Source organism: Pteropus medius, unplaced genomic scaffold, assembly GCF_902729225.1.
Source record: "Pteropus medius unplaced genomic scaffold, Ma_sr-lr_union100, whole genome shotgun sequence".
In the NCBI taxonomy this organism is placed as follows: Eukaryota; Metazoa; Chordata; class Mammalia; order Chiroptera; family Pteropodidae; genus Pteropus; species Pteropus medius.
The window spans coordinates 4,939,919-4,955,396 of NW_024351647.1; the positions used below are offsets into that span (position 1 = coordinate 4,939,919).

Consider the following 15,478-nt stretch of genomic DNA (forward strand, 5'->3'; position numbering starts at 1 on the left):
AATTAATGATCCAATGTGTTTTAAAAATTAAGGCACATAGGTTAGGTGTGGATTTTGATTTGGCCATTTATTGCACTGTTTGCTAAGATATCTTACATTTTGTTATATTTCACCAAATTTTGATGTGAATATTGACAAGATAGTTGATATCAAGAAATTTTTTTTCAGTTGTGATCATTGCATCGTGGTTATATTTTTTAATATATATATATATATACTGAGATATATACAGACGAAATGTTATTATATCTGGGATTTCCTTCAACACACTCATGGTGAAGATAAGGAGAAGTGGGTGAAAGTATAGATGAAAAGATTAGCTTTGAGTTGATAAATGTTGAAGGTGGGCGGCAGGAGTACTAGACTGAGTTACTTTTCATTTGACCATACCCAAAGGAAGGAAATCAGACAACCCATGAGTTACTAGACCTCCATTGAAAATTATTGAACAAAGCAGACCCAAGGAGCAGGAATTAATCATATTTGACTTCTCTAAAATTTATCGGTTAGTTTTATAGGAACATTTTTTTCTCAGGTTCATATATGAAAACTTATGTCATAAGAACACTATATTTTGATAAGAAAACAGTTTTTAAAAACATGTGGAAACCACTTTGAAAAACTGGGGTTAAGAGGGATATACTTTATTTTCATTGTGATATACAAATTTACCTTCAAGATATATTTTTTGTGTGTGTCCACTGATTTTAAACCAAATTTTATTAGAAATTTAATAGTCTGTTGGGCTTAATTGATGAAAGTTATTCTTTAAGGTAATCTTGGACAGTTTTCATCTTTAAAAAGATTGTTTCTTTTAGAGCTGAAATTGCAAATCTCAAATAAGTATCCTTCTCTAGTCCACTTTTAAATTCAAAATTAGAGAAGTTTGAAGAATTGAAAATGGGCATCTACTGCCTATTTGGTGCCCATTAGATCCCCACAGTAATTTAGATCCATTGTGCCAATATGCAATAATAAATTTAACCTGTGTTGAACATAAATTTGGTCTTTTACAGGTATGCCTAGGATTATTCATTTATGTTATTTTGTCTTGCTTGAGACAATTTTATTAATTAATTTATTTAATTCAGTTATTAAATGGTGCTAACATATGACTATCTATGCTGGTCTGACACTGTGTGTCCAACATATTTTCCTACTGGAATTTTAAATTTTTAAATTTTTAATTTATGCTTTGTTTTTACTGTCTCTTCTGCCTTTAATAGCTATATGATATTTTTTCCCATTTCTTTGAGGGATTAACAACCTAACTCTATGCTATTACAGTATAACATTTTTGGTCATTGCCCACATTATGTCACCAACATCAATTTGCTTGCCATTCTCAGATATTGCATTTTCCTACTCATGAATAAATGTCTTGCATTTCTTTTTGTTTTATCTTGAGTAAATGTAAATTGCCCTTACAATCCAAATTCAGCTTTTTTTTCTTTTTTAGCTTTCTGATTCATCATTTCTTATTCTGCTTTTTTTTTTTTTAGCATTTGTCATCCTCAGACAAACTGTTTGTGGGTAACTACTCATGTGAGTGAACTGTAATGAGGATAACATTCTTGCTGTAACAGAGAAAGAAGATCGAAATGAAACCACCTCCCATCTGGAAATCATTGACTCCCCTTCTACAAAACAGTGAGTTTATACTTTACTGAGTTACATACTCTTTTTCTCCTTTATTGCTTTGTAGTATAATTGCATATGAATACATACATAATTATAAACTTGCAGTTATGACTTTTTACCTCCTAATATTTGCAAAATATTAACAATAATAATAAACGCTACTGTTACTAGGAAGTTATTAAGAAGTGGACACTTTTCTAAGAGTTTCATATGTATTATAGAATTTAATCCTAAAGTATCAATTATTGAATATGTTACAAAATACTGTCATTTTCACCATTTTGCACAGCTGGTAAATTGTAGAGTAGAAATTCAAACACAGGCATGTGACCCCAAGACCTGAGCAATTTAACCAGTATGATATATAGTCTTTAAAAAATACAATTAAGACAATGCGTTTCTTCACGATGACAAAACAACCAATTGAAAAATGTGAGATTAATCTAAAACAGATTATTCTTTATTGAGATTAAAAAAAGAATAAAACTGATCAAATTACATTATTTTCTATTTAAATAACTTTGTAGGACAGACACAATGTGAGAATTAGATGTCATAAATACCTGTACTAAATTCTGAAGTATATTCTACAGAAACTTTTTCTTTCTCTTATAATCACTGACTCCTTCCCTTTTTCTTTAAACTTCAAGTTTATCCTTTTTTTTAATTTAAACATTAATTTCTACTAAGTGTACACACACATTCACCAAATATAATGTTAAGTGGAAAGGACATTGGATTGGTTATAGGAACACATAAATTATTTTTATGAACTAGGTTGTTGTCAGATTGTTTTTTAATTTGAGAATAATAATATATTTTAAAATACAAAAACTTTAGATTTATGAAGTCTTACTAATTTCCATCCTGTGAGCTGATTCAAAGTAATGTAGTGATAACTTTTGGAGGTGACCTGGCATCTGAGGCACAGGTTTTTGGTGCCCTCGTCATATTCTGTTGTCCCACCTCTGATCTCAGCTACAGCAGTGACAAACAGTTCTGGGCACACTGACAGTGTTCTCTCAGAAACTCCGCTGTGCATTTCTCCATTCATCTGCCTCAGGGTTTTCTGTGAAACCAAGGGAGCTTATTCAGCCCTTGTGCCAGGGAAGCCTGCAAGGGTGAGAGAGTTACTGCCACCTGCAGTAATCTGCAACTAATGGGAGACAAGATATAGTGAATAAATGCAGCAGTCTGACATCCGTCAGCTGATCAATTCTGAGGTACGTTCTATAGAGCTCCTCAGAGAACCCCAGTGAAACTGCTCCTACGTCGGCCAGATTACTAACCAACTCGACAGCGTTACTGGCTTTTCCTTTCCCATCTCACTCCCCATACCTCCTCACTCTGCATCCTCAGACTCACCTCCCAAATCAATTACCTATATCCAAGTTCTTATTCTAGATCCTCTTTTGGGACAACCTAAACTAAGACAGGAATTTAGTGTTAAATGTTCAGATAATGTACAGAACCTAGTATTCTTTTTAATCCCTCATTTTAATTTCAAATTTTAATAATACTTGAAAAAAATATGTTAGCCCTATGTACATGTTATATAGTAGCATGATGTATTTGTTTCAAGGTTGTTATATTTGCATATATCTGAAATGTACATTTTAGTGCTTCAAATCTATATTTAAAAGTAAAAGTTTTGAAATTATTTGAAAAACATTTGTTTCTATATATTTACCTCTTCCAACTACATGGTTCACTTGTTAAAACTCAATAATAGGAGAAAGATTGTTTCTTTAACTTGACATTTTATTCTGCAGGATGTTATTTTTTCCAGGAATTCTGTTTTATGGGACTGTTTAAGGAAAGTGTTGATTTGACATCTGTCATTATAGGTTTCATTTACTGTTTTCTTTTTTCTTTTCTTTCCTTTTTTTGCGGGGAGGAAGGGGGGACGTCTTTCTTTTTAAGGTCAAAAATCAGTGTGCTCAGGAAAATCTCCAAGTGGTTACCAATGAATTAGCAAAATCACAGTCCCCTTTTTCTCATTGAGTAAAGAAAGTATTCTAAGCGCAGCTGCTCAAGTCTTTTTTCTCTCCAAGGTGCTAATTTAGTTAGTACTTAGTAAGGAAACTGCTTCTAAAATTCATAAAAGGAATTAGCAAATTAATTTATTTTTCCTTATTCTAAGACTCCCCAAAACCTGAATGTATGAATACTTGGTCTTAAATGACTTTTAGCGATGAAAATTAACTGTTTATGATATGTATTTATTTAGAAATTCATAAAACTCAAGGTGGTAGGGAGAAAAAAGTAAGACCTGTAGATTGGAATTACCTCTAAAATGTATTCTGAGCTTTATGCAAATAATCATGGCTCCTTTTTATAGTCACGTCTCTTAGATGCATGTGTGTATGTGTGCCGGGTGTGTATCTGCTTCCTAAAGTGCTTTTGTTAACACCATAATTTTAAATTAAGTTTTTCAGAAAGCTGTTCCTGCTGTACATTTTGGCATCTAAGATTAGGTCAGTGGCCATAAATCTCATTTATGTACTTAGTGCAAAGGAGATACTGCTGTCTTGGGAATCATGTGAGCCAGATTCCTTACTTTGCCCCCCTTACAAGATATTGACATATAAAACAAACGCTCCCATTTTGTTTTGCATCTTTCTTCATTTAAAACTTTAACTAAAGAATGTTTATGCAAGGTTCTTTTTCATTCATAAAAATGGAAATCACCCTTAGTGTCTGCATGAGTAGGCTTGTATTCTTCTTCACGAATTCAAATGATAGATTGCCCCATAAAATCTTTACATTTGGCTTGTGCAGCTGAGTTCATGACTGAATACAGAATGATAAAGACGCTTTAGCATTTTGTGGAAAGAGAAGAAATCATGCCTTCTAGATGGCCCTTAAGCTAGCTTTTAACTGCCTGGAAATCAGCTAAAAATGTATAATCAAACTTGCCATAAAAGGCACGGTATTTAGTGTAAATCTTTGGGGCATAATCTGTAAATTAATGCGAAGGGATTCTTTAACATAGTTTGATTTTAATTCTATTTGCATGGAAGTTTGCCAATCCAAATATATTTAAAAATGTATATATACATACATTTATATGTGTGTGTGTGTGTGTGTGTGTGTGTGTGTGTGTGTGCGTGTGTGTGTCTCTGTCCATCAGAAGTTGAAATAGAAATGACGGATTGTGTCACTGGCCAGTCCAGCAGCCTATTTCTTTCAACACATCGCTGTGTATTTACTGTTTTAGCTATATTGTTTTCAATTTCTGGCAAAATAGTCAGTTTTTGATCCTGGGTAGAAAATGTCAGTGCTCACATTTCCTGTAGGGTTTTGGCCTTTTTGTGAAAAGGTAGGGGAGAGCTAAATGAATTATGATGCTGTCATCTGAAAAAACCACAGTGTATTTCTTTGCCAAATTTTAGCAAGAACAGAGCTGATCATCTGCTAGTCAAAGGCTTTCCTTGAACCCTACCAGCAGTTCACTCAGGCTTCTCTGCCTGTTCTCTTTCATGCTGTGAGAATGTAGGCTACAAAAGTCCTTTTAACCTTCCCTTTGCAAGGTTAATTGATTTAATAACCCCCAAAGAAGATAAGTTTTGCCAGAGGAATTTAGAAATCTAAATTTAGGAATTTAAAATTTCAGAACTGAGCTTAAGTAGTATTAAAATTAATACTGAATTGCTTCTTAATGTAAATAGTTTATGGAGAATGAATATACCTTGTATTATGTTTTTGAAATTTGAGACTCCTCTTGTCCTTCACAGTTCTATTTCCCTAGATTTTATAGAATAACAAATATTACCAGATAGTATTTGTGTGTTATAATCTTTGAAATCAATGCACTCTGAATGTGAATATAGCTATCGTACATTATAATCATCTGATATGATACTTTGCCATGCTTAAGTGCTCCTCAATAACCATTAATTTATATTTTATTTAATTTATATTTTATATTTTATTTTTTAATTTATATATATTTATATTTTATATCTTTACTGACCCCTAAAGAAATATCCTTGCTTGGACAAATGGCATTTTGCTCCTACCTATTTACAGCAGTTCACAGAAAAATATCTCAATATTAAGGTGTATAATCTATGATGATTCTTCTACTTAACTTTTAAGCAATCACTTTGTAAGTAGTTTCAAATGATTTTTGAAGACTTAACTTTGATTTGTCCTTCTTGATAAATAATTTTGTCTTCATTTTCTCTTATCCCCATATCACAGAGAATAAAACATTTATTTTCTGTACTCACTGGATTTAAATTCTAGTGGAAATACTCATAATTATGTAAAATAGATATGAGAGACAGAGGAATGTACCTAACCTAGATTTCCTTGGATATCAGGCAAAGATAGGAGAAAGAAAAAGAAATAAAAGGCCTAGGAGCCAGAGAGTGCGAAGCTACAGAAGACTTGAAAATAATGGCAGAAAAGGGAGGCAGAAAAAATTACTAACGTAAGTCAACCTGCATTATGTGTGGTACTCTGCTATGTCACTGAGATACAAAGACAGCTAAGGAATAGGTCCTACCCTCAAAAGCTTATATATGATCTACTGGCAACAGTGCATTCCATTTGTATTGAGAGATTAAGATGGAGGAGTTTTTGGCAAGAAAAATATGCTCTGTAGACTACTCAAGGAATTGTACTTTTATTCCATGAAGTCTCTTCCAGCCACCTCACCTGCCTTAGCTGCATAAAAAGCATCTGCTTACAAACTGTCCCACATACGTTTCTGCCCCAGTATGATAGTCTTTGTATTTTCACAATGAGGAAATAAGGAGCTGATTATCATTTTTCATATATTTTTTCCTAATTTCATCTCAATGTGTGGAAGTTTTGATGTTACAGTGAAGATGAAGAGTGAGAATAGTCTCCTGAGTTGTAAGAGAGTTTAAATAAATATGGCAGAGTTTTAGCATCATGCTCTTATAGCTGAGAGGGAACATGAAAGTCATTTGGTCTCTCGGCAAGTTAGCAGCATAGATGGGACCAAAGCTTACATCTCCTGACTTTCAGTTCAGTGACACTCGACATTGTTTACAGAACCTTCTCTGGAATTTTAATCAGGACTTTTGGGGTAGTGAGATTATATCTGATTTCAGAAAGTCAATTTTAGAAAGCTTTTACAAAATAACTAAGTCAAAAGTGCTAAGCAAGAACTAAAATGTATAATGCTTCAAAAACTTGCAACATTTGGAATTGCAGTGCAAAACAAACATGTAACCAAAAGACAAGATTTGAATGATTAAACTAGCTTCCTTATATGGAAATTTAGGACATTTTGTGGGGCCTTTGCACTTAGAATTTAGCCTGCCTGTAACATTCTTCTTCCAATTATTGTCATTGTTCACTTCTTGCTACCCTTGGGGGCATGTCACCTTCTCAGGGAGACATTTCTTGGCCACTCATCTATAAGTGCCACACAGCCACTCTAATAATGTGTCATCTGCTTCTTCCTTGTCTTAAATGTCTCATTAAAACTCATCCCTATCTAACATGAGATATATTTTACTTCTTTTGCTTTGCTTTATTCTCTGTGTTCCTCAGCTAGAATGTAGGTCCTTGGTGGTGGAGGTGGTGGTGGGTGGTGGTGGTGGTGGTTGCTAGGTGTAGGGGTTAAGATTCTGACACCCTGAAGGTGTTTAATATTTACCGAATAGGACATAAAACAGATATTTCTTCACTTATATAAAACAGATATTTCTTCATTTGCTCATTAAAAAGCAATTAAAACATTATTTAGACATTATATATGAAGTTTAGTATTCCCATATATATAATTTTAGAAGCTTTATTGTTAGCTTTGACAGGTGGTTCTATTTTGTATCTGGCACATAGGAATCAGTTTTGTTGCCTGTTTCCAAGAATAAGGAAAAAATGTTTAAGCTATTAAATATCTGAATTAAATGCATAAAACAATGTTTTACCATATATTTTGTGTATAGATATGAAAAAATTAATTGTTACAGAAGGGTGCATGATAAAAAAGTAAGAACGAGAAGTAGCGTAAATTTATACATGTTTAATCTTAGAAGATACTGACAGTTGTCTGAACTGTAGTGCTGGTTTCCACTTCCACCAGCAATGTATTGTTTTTGCTCCACAACCTTGCCAACACTTCATATTACTGGTCTTTTTAATTTGTCTATTCTAGCAGGTATGTTGTAGTATCTTATTGTGGTTTTAATTTGCATTTCTCTAATTACTGATGAGATTAAATATCCTTTTAATATTTTTATTGGCCATTTTGATCATCTCTAAATGGGTCCTATCTATTTTTGTATCAAGCTATCTAACCTTTTCATTGATTCATAAGATTCTTTATATATTTTAGATATGAGACTTTTCTCAAATATGTCTGTCGCAAATATATTCTCCCATTCCATACTTTGACTTTTCATTCTCTTAATGGTATCTTTCTTGAACAAAATTTGTTAATTCAGTGTAGTGCAATTTATCACTTTTTCCTTTATAGCTAATGCTTTTAATGTCCTATTTAACAGAACATTTCCAAGCCCAAAGCCATTAAAAAATGTTATCTTCTAGAAGCTTTATTGTTTACCTTTCGCATTTAGATCTATGGTCTCCTTCAGAATTGATTTTTGTGTACAGAGTAAAGTAAGGTTTAGATTTTATGTTTTTTATAATGTTATACAGTTGAACCATCCCCATTGATCGAAATGGCAATTTTTTCCCAGGGCTCTGCAGCGTTACCTTTCTCATAAATTAGGTAATTATATAACTATGTCCTGTTTCCAAATTCTTTGTTCTTTTCTGTTAGTTGATTTGTCTATCATTGTTCTAGTACCACACTATCTGAGTTATAGTAGCTTTTAAGTATGTCTTGATATCCAGTAGAATAAATCCTCTAGCTTTGTTCTTCAAAATTAGTTCAGCTCTTTTTAGCCCTTTACATTTCCATGAAAATTTTAGAAACTGCGTGTCAGTTTCAACCAAAAATAATCCTGGAGTTTAGATCAGGGAAAAAAAAATTAAGTATATAAACTAATTATGGGAGAATTGAGATTTCTGCAATACTGAGACTTCTAATTCATGAACAAGGTGTAGACCTCATATTAAGGGGTTTTTTTTTAATTGCTTATTTAATTTATCTGGGGATTTCAGCAATATGTAAAGCATATAGCATGACATTTGTACACCAAAGATTAGAGGCACTGGTAAACTGGGAAAAATGGAATCTATCTGGCTGACCAGTTATTTAATTATAAGTGGTAGAAAAATTCCATCAGTGCCATGTTCTCAAAGCAGCCAAATCCCCCACCTAAATCCAAGCCAGAGCCACAAATATGTGAATCTTACTCTGAAGGAGAGATTCTCAGAGAGAGATTTGGGATTTGGTGCCAGAGACAGAGGCCGAGGTGGCCTCACAAGAGAAGGAGTGTGATTGTATCCAAAAGAGACCTACATGAACTGGCCTGGGAACATGGCTAGAGATCATATAATCAGAGCCTCTAACTCAGAACCAGGAAAAAAAAGATTCTCTCTTGCACCGAGGACATATACTATAGCTAGCGATAATCAGGAATCTAGATGCTTATACATAATCATAAACTGATAACCAAGAATCATCAAAGATTTCAGGAAAACCAACACAGGCTCAGGAGACAGGCATCACATTAAACACACAAAAATAATTTAACCTCTGGGGAATATGAGTTAATATGAAAAGCAAAAGAAAACTAATTATTATCATTAGTATTCAATAAATTAGGGAAGATGTAGCTGAAGGGTTGCTATGAAAGTGAATCAATTCTAAGGTTAAATAAAAAAATCTTAGCATAAGGATAAATAGAAAAAACAGCTCTAAACGTCAGCCTAGAGAGCTGAAAGTTAAGCAAAGGAATTTTTGCATAACCCAGTGCAAAATTACAAAGATGAACAAGTATAGAAGTTTACATTTGGTGCCCTTTATTTCTCTTTTTGTGGTTGACAGGTTCCTCAGCTTCATGACATTATATGTATATGTTCAGTCTTTGGGAGATAGGACATAGGAAATGTTTGAATTCATAAAGGGAACTGTTAGAAAGTACTGAGAGTAACAAGTAACGATGAAGGCACAGTGAGAGGAATGAGTGGTTCTATATTTAAGTAACTTATGCACTTATCTTTATTGTATTCTTCATCTTATTTTTGTTAGGTTTAAAGAAAAATAGGGGTCTATTTTTCTCTCTCAATCCCTTTACTACTACAGTTAGCAATTTCTATTTATAGGTCTTTTGGAAGATGACTTATAATTTTATATGATACAATTATATCTCTACTAATTTAGCATCTTCAAACATCTCTATTGTCTCTTCACTATTAAGAGTAAGGAATTAGCTAGATTTTATTTAATATTTACTATATGCCAGACACTATATTAACTCATCCTTACAACATCCCTATGAGTTAGGTACTATTGTCATCCTCATTTCACAGATGATGAATCTGAGGTACCTAGAAATTAACTAGGCCAAGTTTACGGTAAGTAGGAAGTTGGTGGGATACATATAAGCACAATGGATGTTATGCTTCTGGTTTTAACGTCTGTTATATGGCCTCTCCACAGGTCAGCGATATATCTGTACTATAAGTCTGTTATTAAATGATTATATAAAAATATAGATACTTTTCTCAAACTATTTAGCTATAAAATTTTAAATGAGAAATTTAAGTGTAGAAATTTGTCATATGTTATAAAATAAATTACTTCCAATGGAATTCTAATAGCATGGCTTTACAGTGCAGAAGCAAAGCAAATACTGTGTGGATTCAGGTGCTGCATTTAGTTTTTAATTAGTGACCGTGAAAGTAACTTCTCAGTGTCGTTAAAGCAATTTGATAGTGGAATAACTTTACACCATTAATCCTTACTTATAAATAAATTCACCTTGGGAGAACAATACATTAAAATGAAATGATACTACTTAAGATGAACTATACTAAAGAGGTAACTAAAGAGGTCAGCGGCAACTTAACTGTTTTGGAAAACTTCTGACATTAGCAACAAAGTGAGGCTGACAAAGTCACCTCTACTGTTAAGATCTGGAAGTTTGATGGCAACCTATGTACACTCTGTAAACAAAAAATATGCCAAAGAAATAAAAGGAAACAAAATGTTTCCCCTCCCTCCCCAAATGGCTCATTGCCTTGGTTGTCCCACAAATACGTTCATTGAAACAAAACCAAAAAATGTATTAAAGCTAGATATAAAACCAAAAGTGTCTATAAGAAAGCTGATTTAAAGATATTCATAGGAAAATGACATGTCTAAAGCATGCTATACCTTAATAACATCGTCCTTAAATAAAATGTTTTTTAAATATCATATTCAGAAATTGACCTCAATTTTTAAAAATCTAATTTAATTCCTTTATGTCTATACTATATAAGATTTGAAGAGAGAGAGTTTAAAATTCTTCTCAAACTTATCCAGGAACATTGTCTTCATTGTTTTTCTTTATTCTTTCACTACGTTTAAGTAACATATTTGAGTGAAAATTTTAAAAATTCAGTAAAAATCCAGATGTTTCCAAAGGCGTTGATAAATTCATTTAGAAAATTATTTGGATTTCTGAAATCAGTTATATGGACCCCGAATTAACATGATGTTTAGAGGCATATAATATAATTCAAAACATGAAAGCAAGTTAATAATTTGATAATTTCCTACTAGTCAAGCGTTATGCCCCAGAATATATTACAGTTTGGCAAATATGGGGAAACAATTGAGAGATATGGAAGAAAACTCTGTGAGGTCCGTCTTTCAAATAAACAGAACAGAAATGGATGGTGGAGGAGAGATAATTTTTGGAAATAGAAGAAAATTGTCCTTAGTTTAAAAAGATATAATTATTGATTGAAATTCCCACCCAGAACAACTCTTTGATGCTATCAGAGTTATATTCTACCACCCCAAGGAAAAAGAGAAATGCAGTAATGACGAAATGGTAGTGAGAGAAAATGTTAAATAGTGGAGATGTGACATGGCTAAAACTTATTAGAAGGTGGTGGCAGTGCAAATTGAGAAGTGGGAAGAAATATGTCTATTCAGAGTCACCTCTGCACAAATGAAGTGATATTGGGAGGATCTCATTTAGGAAATCCACACAACTGGCACGGATACCTTCTATTTTTTCTTACCTTCTTATTGATGAATTAACACACAGAAAAAGGCACAAATAGAATATACAGATTAATGAATTTTTACAAAGTGATCTCACCTGTTTAACTGCTGTCCAGGTCAAGAAATAAAATATGTAAACTTCAGAAGACCTACCTCAGCTTTGAGCCCTTCCCAGTCAATATTCGTTCTCCCTTTCCTAAAAGTAACCACCACTCTCCCAATTAATACCACAGATAATTAGTTATGCTTGGTTTTGAAATCTCTATACATGAAACTATGTACTTATTCTTATATATTGTGTTGTACCTGGTTTCTTTTACTTTATTTCGCTCAACAGTAAGGTTATAAAATTAGTTCATGTTGTCGTATAAATAGTTTGGGGTTTTCTTCTCTTTTTAATTTTTCCTGAATAGTATTCCATTGTGCGGATATCCTACAATTTATTTTCCATGCTATGATGGACATTTCGGTGTTTTATGGCTGTTACAAATTAATTATGCTCTGAATATTCCTGTTCAGACCTTTGGTTCAAATATGTATGCATTTTTGAGTAGAATTGCTGTTTTTTTTTTTAAGTGGTTAAAACAATTTGCACTCCCACCAACAGCGTATTAGAATTCCATTTGCTCCAAAGCCTCACCAGTACTTTGTATTCTCAGTCTTTTTAATATGTGCCATCCTAGTGAGCATGCAGTGGTATCTCATTGTATTTCTAATTTGTAGTTCTCTGATCATGTTCATCATTTGGACATCCTCTTTTATAAAGTGCCCATTTATCTCTTGTACATTCTCCTATAGGACTGTCATAGTTTTTAATTAATTGGTAAGTATTTTTCAGATGTGTGTGTTACAATATAATCTTTTATACTATGAATTCCCTTTTTACTCTATTAATGGTATCTTTGGATGAACAATTTATTCTTTTTCTTGTCTTTTAAGATTAATGCTTTCTGTGTCTCATTTAAGAAAAGTTTTTCCCTGTTTCGAGGTCATGGTGACCATGTTATCTTCCAAAAGCTGTATTGTTTTATCTTTCACATTCCAAGTATGGACTATGAACATTATGTTAAATTACTATCTAAAAAGTTTGAACTAATTTATATGCCTACTAAAATGGGCATGAGCATTCCAACTTCCTCACGTTTGCCAAAATTTGCCCAAACTGGCTATTATTGTCTTTTTATTATTGTCTTTTTTTTATATATGGCTAGTGAGGTACAGCTTTTTATTGTTATTGAAATTTATGAGCTAGCCAAGACATACAAAAATGGTCAAAAATATTACACATATATACATATATGTATATGGTTATATACATGTACGTATGTGTGTATATATATAAATAATACACCCGAGTATCTATAACCCAGATTTTTCTTTTCAAGTATAGGCTAGTTGAAATAGTCTTCTAAATTCAGATCAAGCTGTTTGAGAGTCATGGTCAAGTATCCCTTGTTTACAAAGTTAGCATGATAACAGCTACTGGCAGGGTAGATGTTCACAAGTGGTTGTCTGTGAACATTTGGGGATAAGAGATTTACATGTGCATAAATAAATAAAATTTCTCTTACTAAATTCTAGATGAAAATTAGGTTTTTAGGTAGAAATCCCCCAGTTTAAAACTCTTGGCATTAAAGTGTCATGAACCTAGCTAGTTCAATGAAATAATGGGAAGGAAAATCTCCAAAGAATTAAAAAGCAATGGAGTATATGTTGATGCTCCCCAAATAGCATCCCTGGCATGTTTACCCAGTATAGACTTGCTCAGAAAAAAAATCGGTCACAATAAGAGATGACCTTCAATTTCCGGGAAGCTATGGATAATAGTAGACCTTTCAACTCATCTCTTATCTACCACCGTTTGGAGGTAGCTGTACGTAAGCAAGGCACCTGTTATTCTCAGCATGGTAGTACAAAGGCATCAGTGTCCTCAGAACATCAGGAGTGGAAACAGCTCCATCCAAAGTGTTATTAGTGAGCAAGCAGACCAGTCAGATGTTGCCAGCAAATGGGACAGAAAACCATTGTAGCCTGCACATTCTCCTCAGGGACGTTTGGGTTGAGAACCCCAAGTCCCAAAAGTAGACACATTTTGTATAATACATGAATTCCAATTCGAGATCTCTCTTCAGCTATCAGACATTATTTAAACCACAGATGTGAGTGAGAAAAGTTTCTAATTCTTTTTGTTACTAATAGAGTAGAAGATGTTAGAAGGATTTTGATATGGGAGCTTTAAATCCCTTGCTTCTTAGTGGTATCCTCTTTCTCCCAGGTGTCAATGCTGTTGGGTGTCATTTTTATCAAAGGTCACCAAACAGAAAGGAACCATAACAGCTCATCTGGGCAGATTTCTACTCTTTAGCAGAATTTTACTTGAACTCAGAAAAATAGCAGTCTATTTTTCTTTGAAATATACAAAGAATGAAATTCAAAATCTTTCCAATAGTCAAATGTTTCATAATTCTTGAATCAAGATTTTTATAAATGGATTTATTTTTTTATTTTAAGATAAAGCTTTAATATTTGCTTAGGAATTTCCCCTTAACCTTTTATCTTTAGTTCACTTTTAGGTGTTGACTTTAATGTCAAGCTATAACACTTCAGAATAATTTTAATTCATTTTCTTAGCATTTTAGGAAAGAGTATAGCCAATGAATGTTGAATAGTGAATTTGGTGGCCCCCAAAAGAAATGCCTTTGGTATTCTAAGAATGGCTGTTGCTGGCATGAGGCAAAATGGTTATTATATTTGACTTAATTTTTCAGTGTATAAGAATAAAATAATATTAATTTTAAAAAGCAGCTTAAGATCCTCAAATGAGATTCTTTTAACTTATCTTGTTATCTAGCTATTTTCTTCATTCAGAATATGTAATATATATTAAATTTTATTTATTTCATCTACTTTATCGATTATTAGCTGTTTGGTTATCTTCTAAACATTCGTCTGAAATAATCAGTTTTAAATTGAACACCCTTAAAAAGAGACGCTTTCTCTTAAGTTCTTTAACGGTTAAGTCCTGTAAAGTCAGTGATCATCTCAGGATGAAGTTCATCCCAAGAATTTTACTTCCCTTTTCTGTTTTATTAGGAATGTTCAGTCTCCTCAACAGTGGTTCCGACTTCTTGCTTCTTTATCATGTTAAATCTCTTGGTTTCTTGGTTTCATGAAGATTTATCTCATTGTTTTCTAGAACTTTGGAGAGTAAAGTATAACAATATATGAAAACAACAATACTATTTAAGAAAATCGTATTTATCTTAACTTTCTAGTATTTACAATTTATTTTCTAAAGTGGGTCTGAGAAGTGTCCAAATCTCAGATCTAATGTAGAGACCATTACAAGGCAAAACAGAGGTCAAAAAGTAGATCAATTTGTTTTAATTGAAATTAGATAGTGGTTTCTTTCCTTACTCTAACTATTATTTGCCATGGGGTAAGGTATTAAAATCATCGTGATGACTCATTAGAAGTATTAATTCTAAAATAAAACCAATGAATTGTTCATAAGGTAACATTTTAAAGTGTATTCATTGTTTTAATCTTATTAACATAAAGTTTATTAAGAAAAAAACCTTGATATGTTGCAGTTGCTTTATTTCATAAAATGTAAAGTTTAAAGTCACAGTCCCCCCATAAGTCTAGTACCAACCTGGTATCATACATAGGTATTACAATATAATTGACTATATTCCCTATGTTATACTTTACATTCCCTATGAC

The 15,478-nt window shown here is 32.7% G+C and overlaps 1 long non-coding RNA gene across 1 annotated transcript in view; it reads left to right on the forward strand.

The window, feature by feature from the left end:
• Window positions 1–1,506: 1,506 nt before the first annotated feature.
• LOC120587216 (uncharacterized) overlaps window positions 1,507–15,478 on the forward strand; it is a 122,593-nt gene continuing 108,621 nt past the window's right edge. Inside the window, exon 1 of the long non-coding RNA XR_005648894.1 lies at window positions 1,507–1,650. This is a non-coding gene — a long non-coding RNA (uncharacterized LOC120587216). The remainder of the gene's footprint in view (window positions 1,651–15,478) is intronic.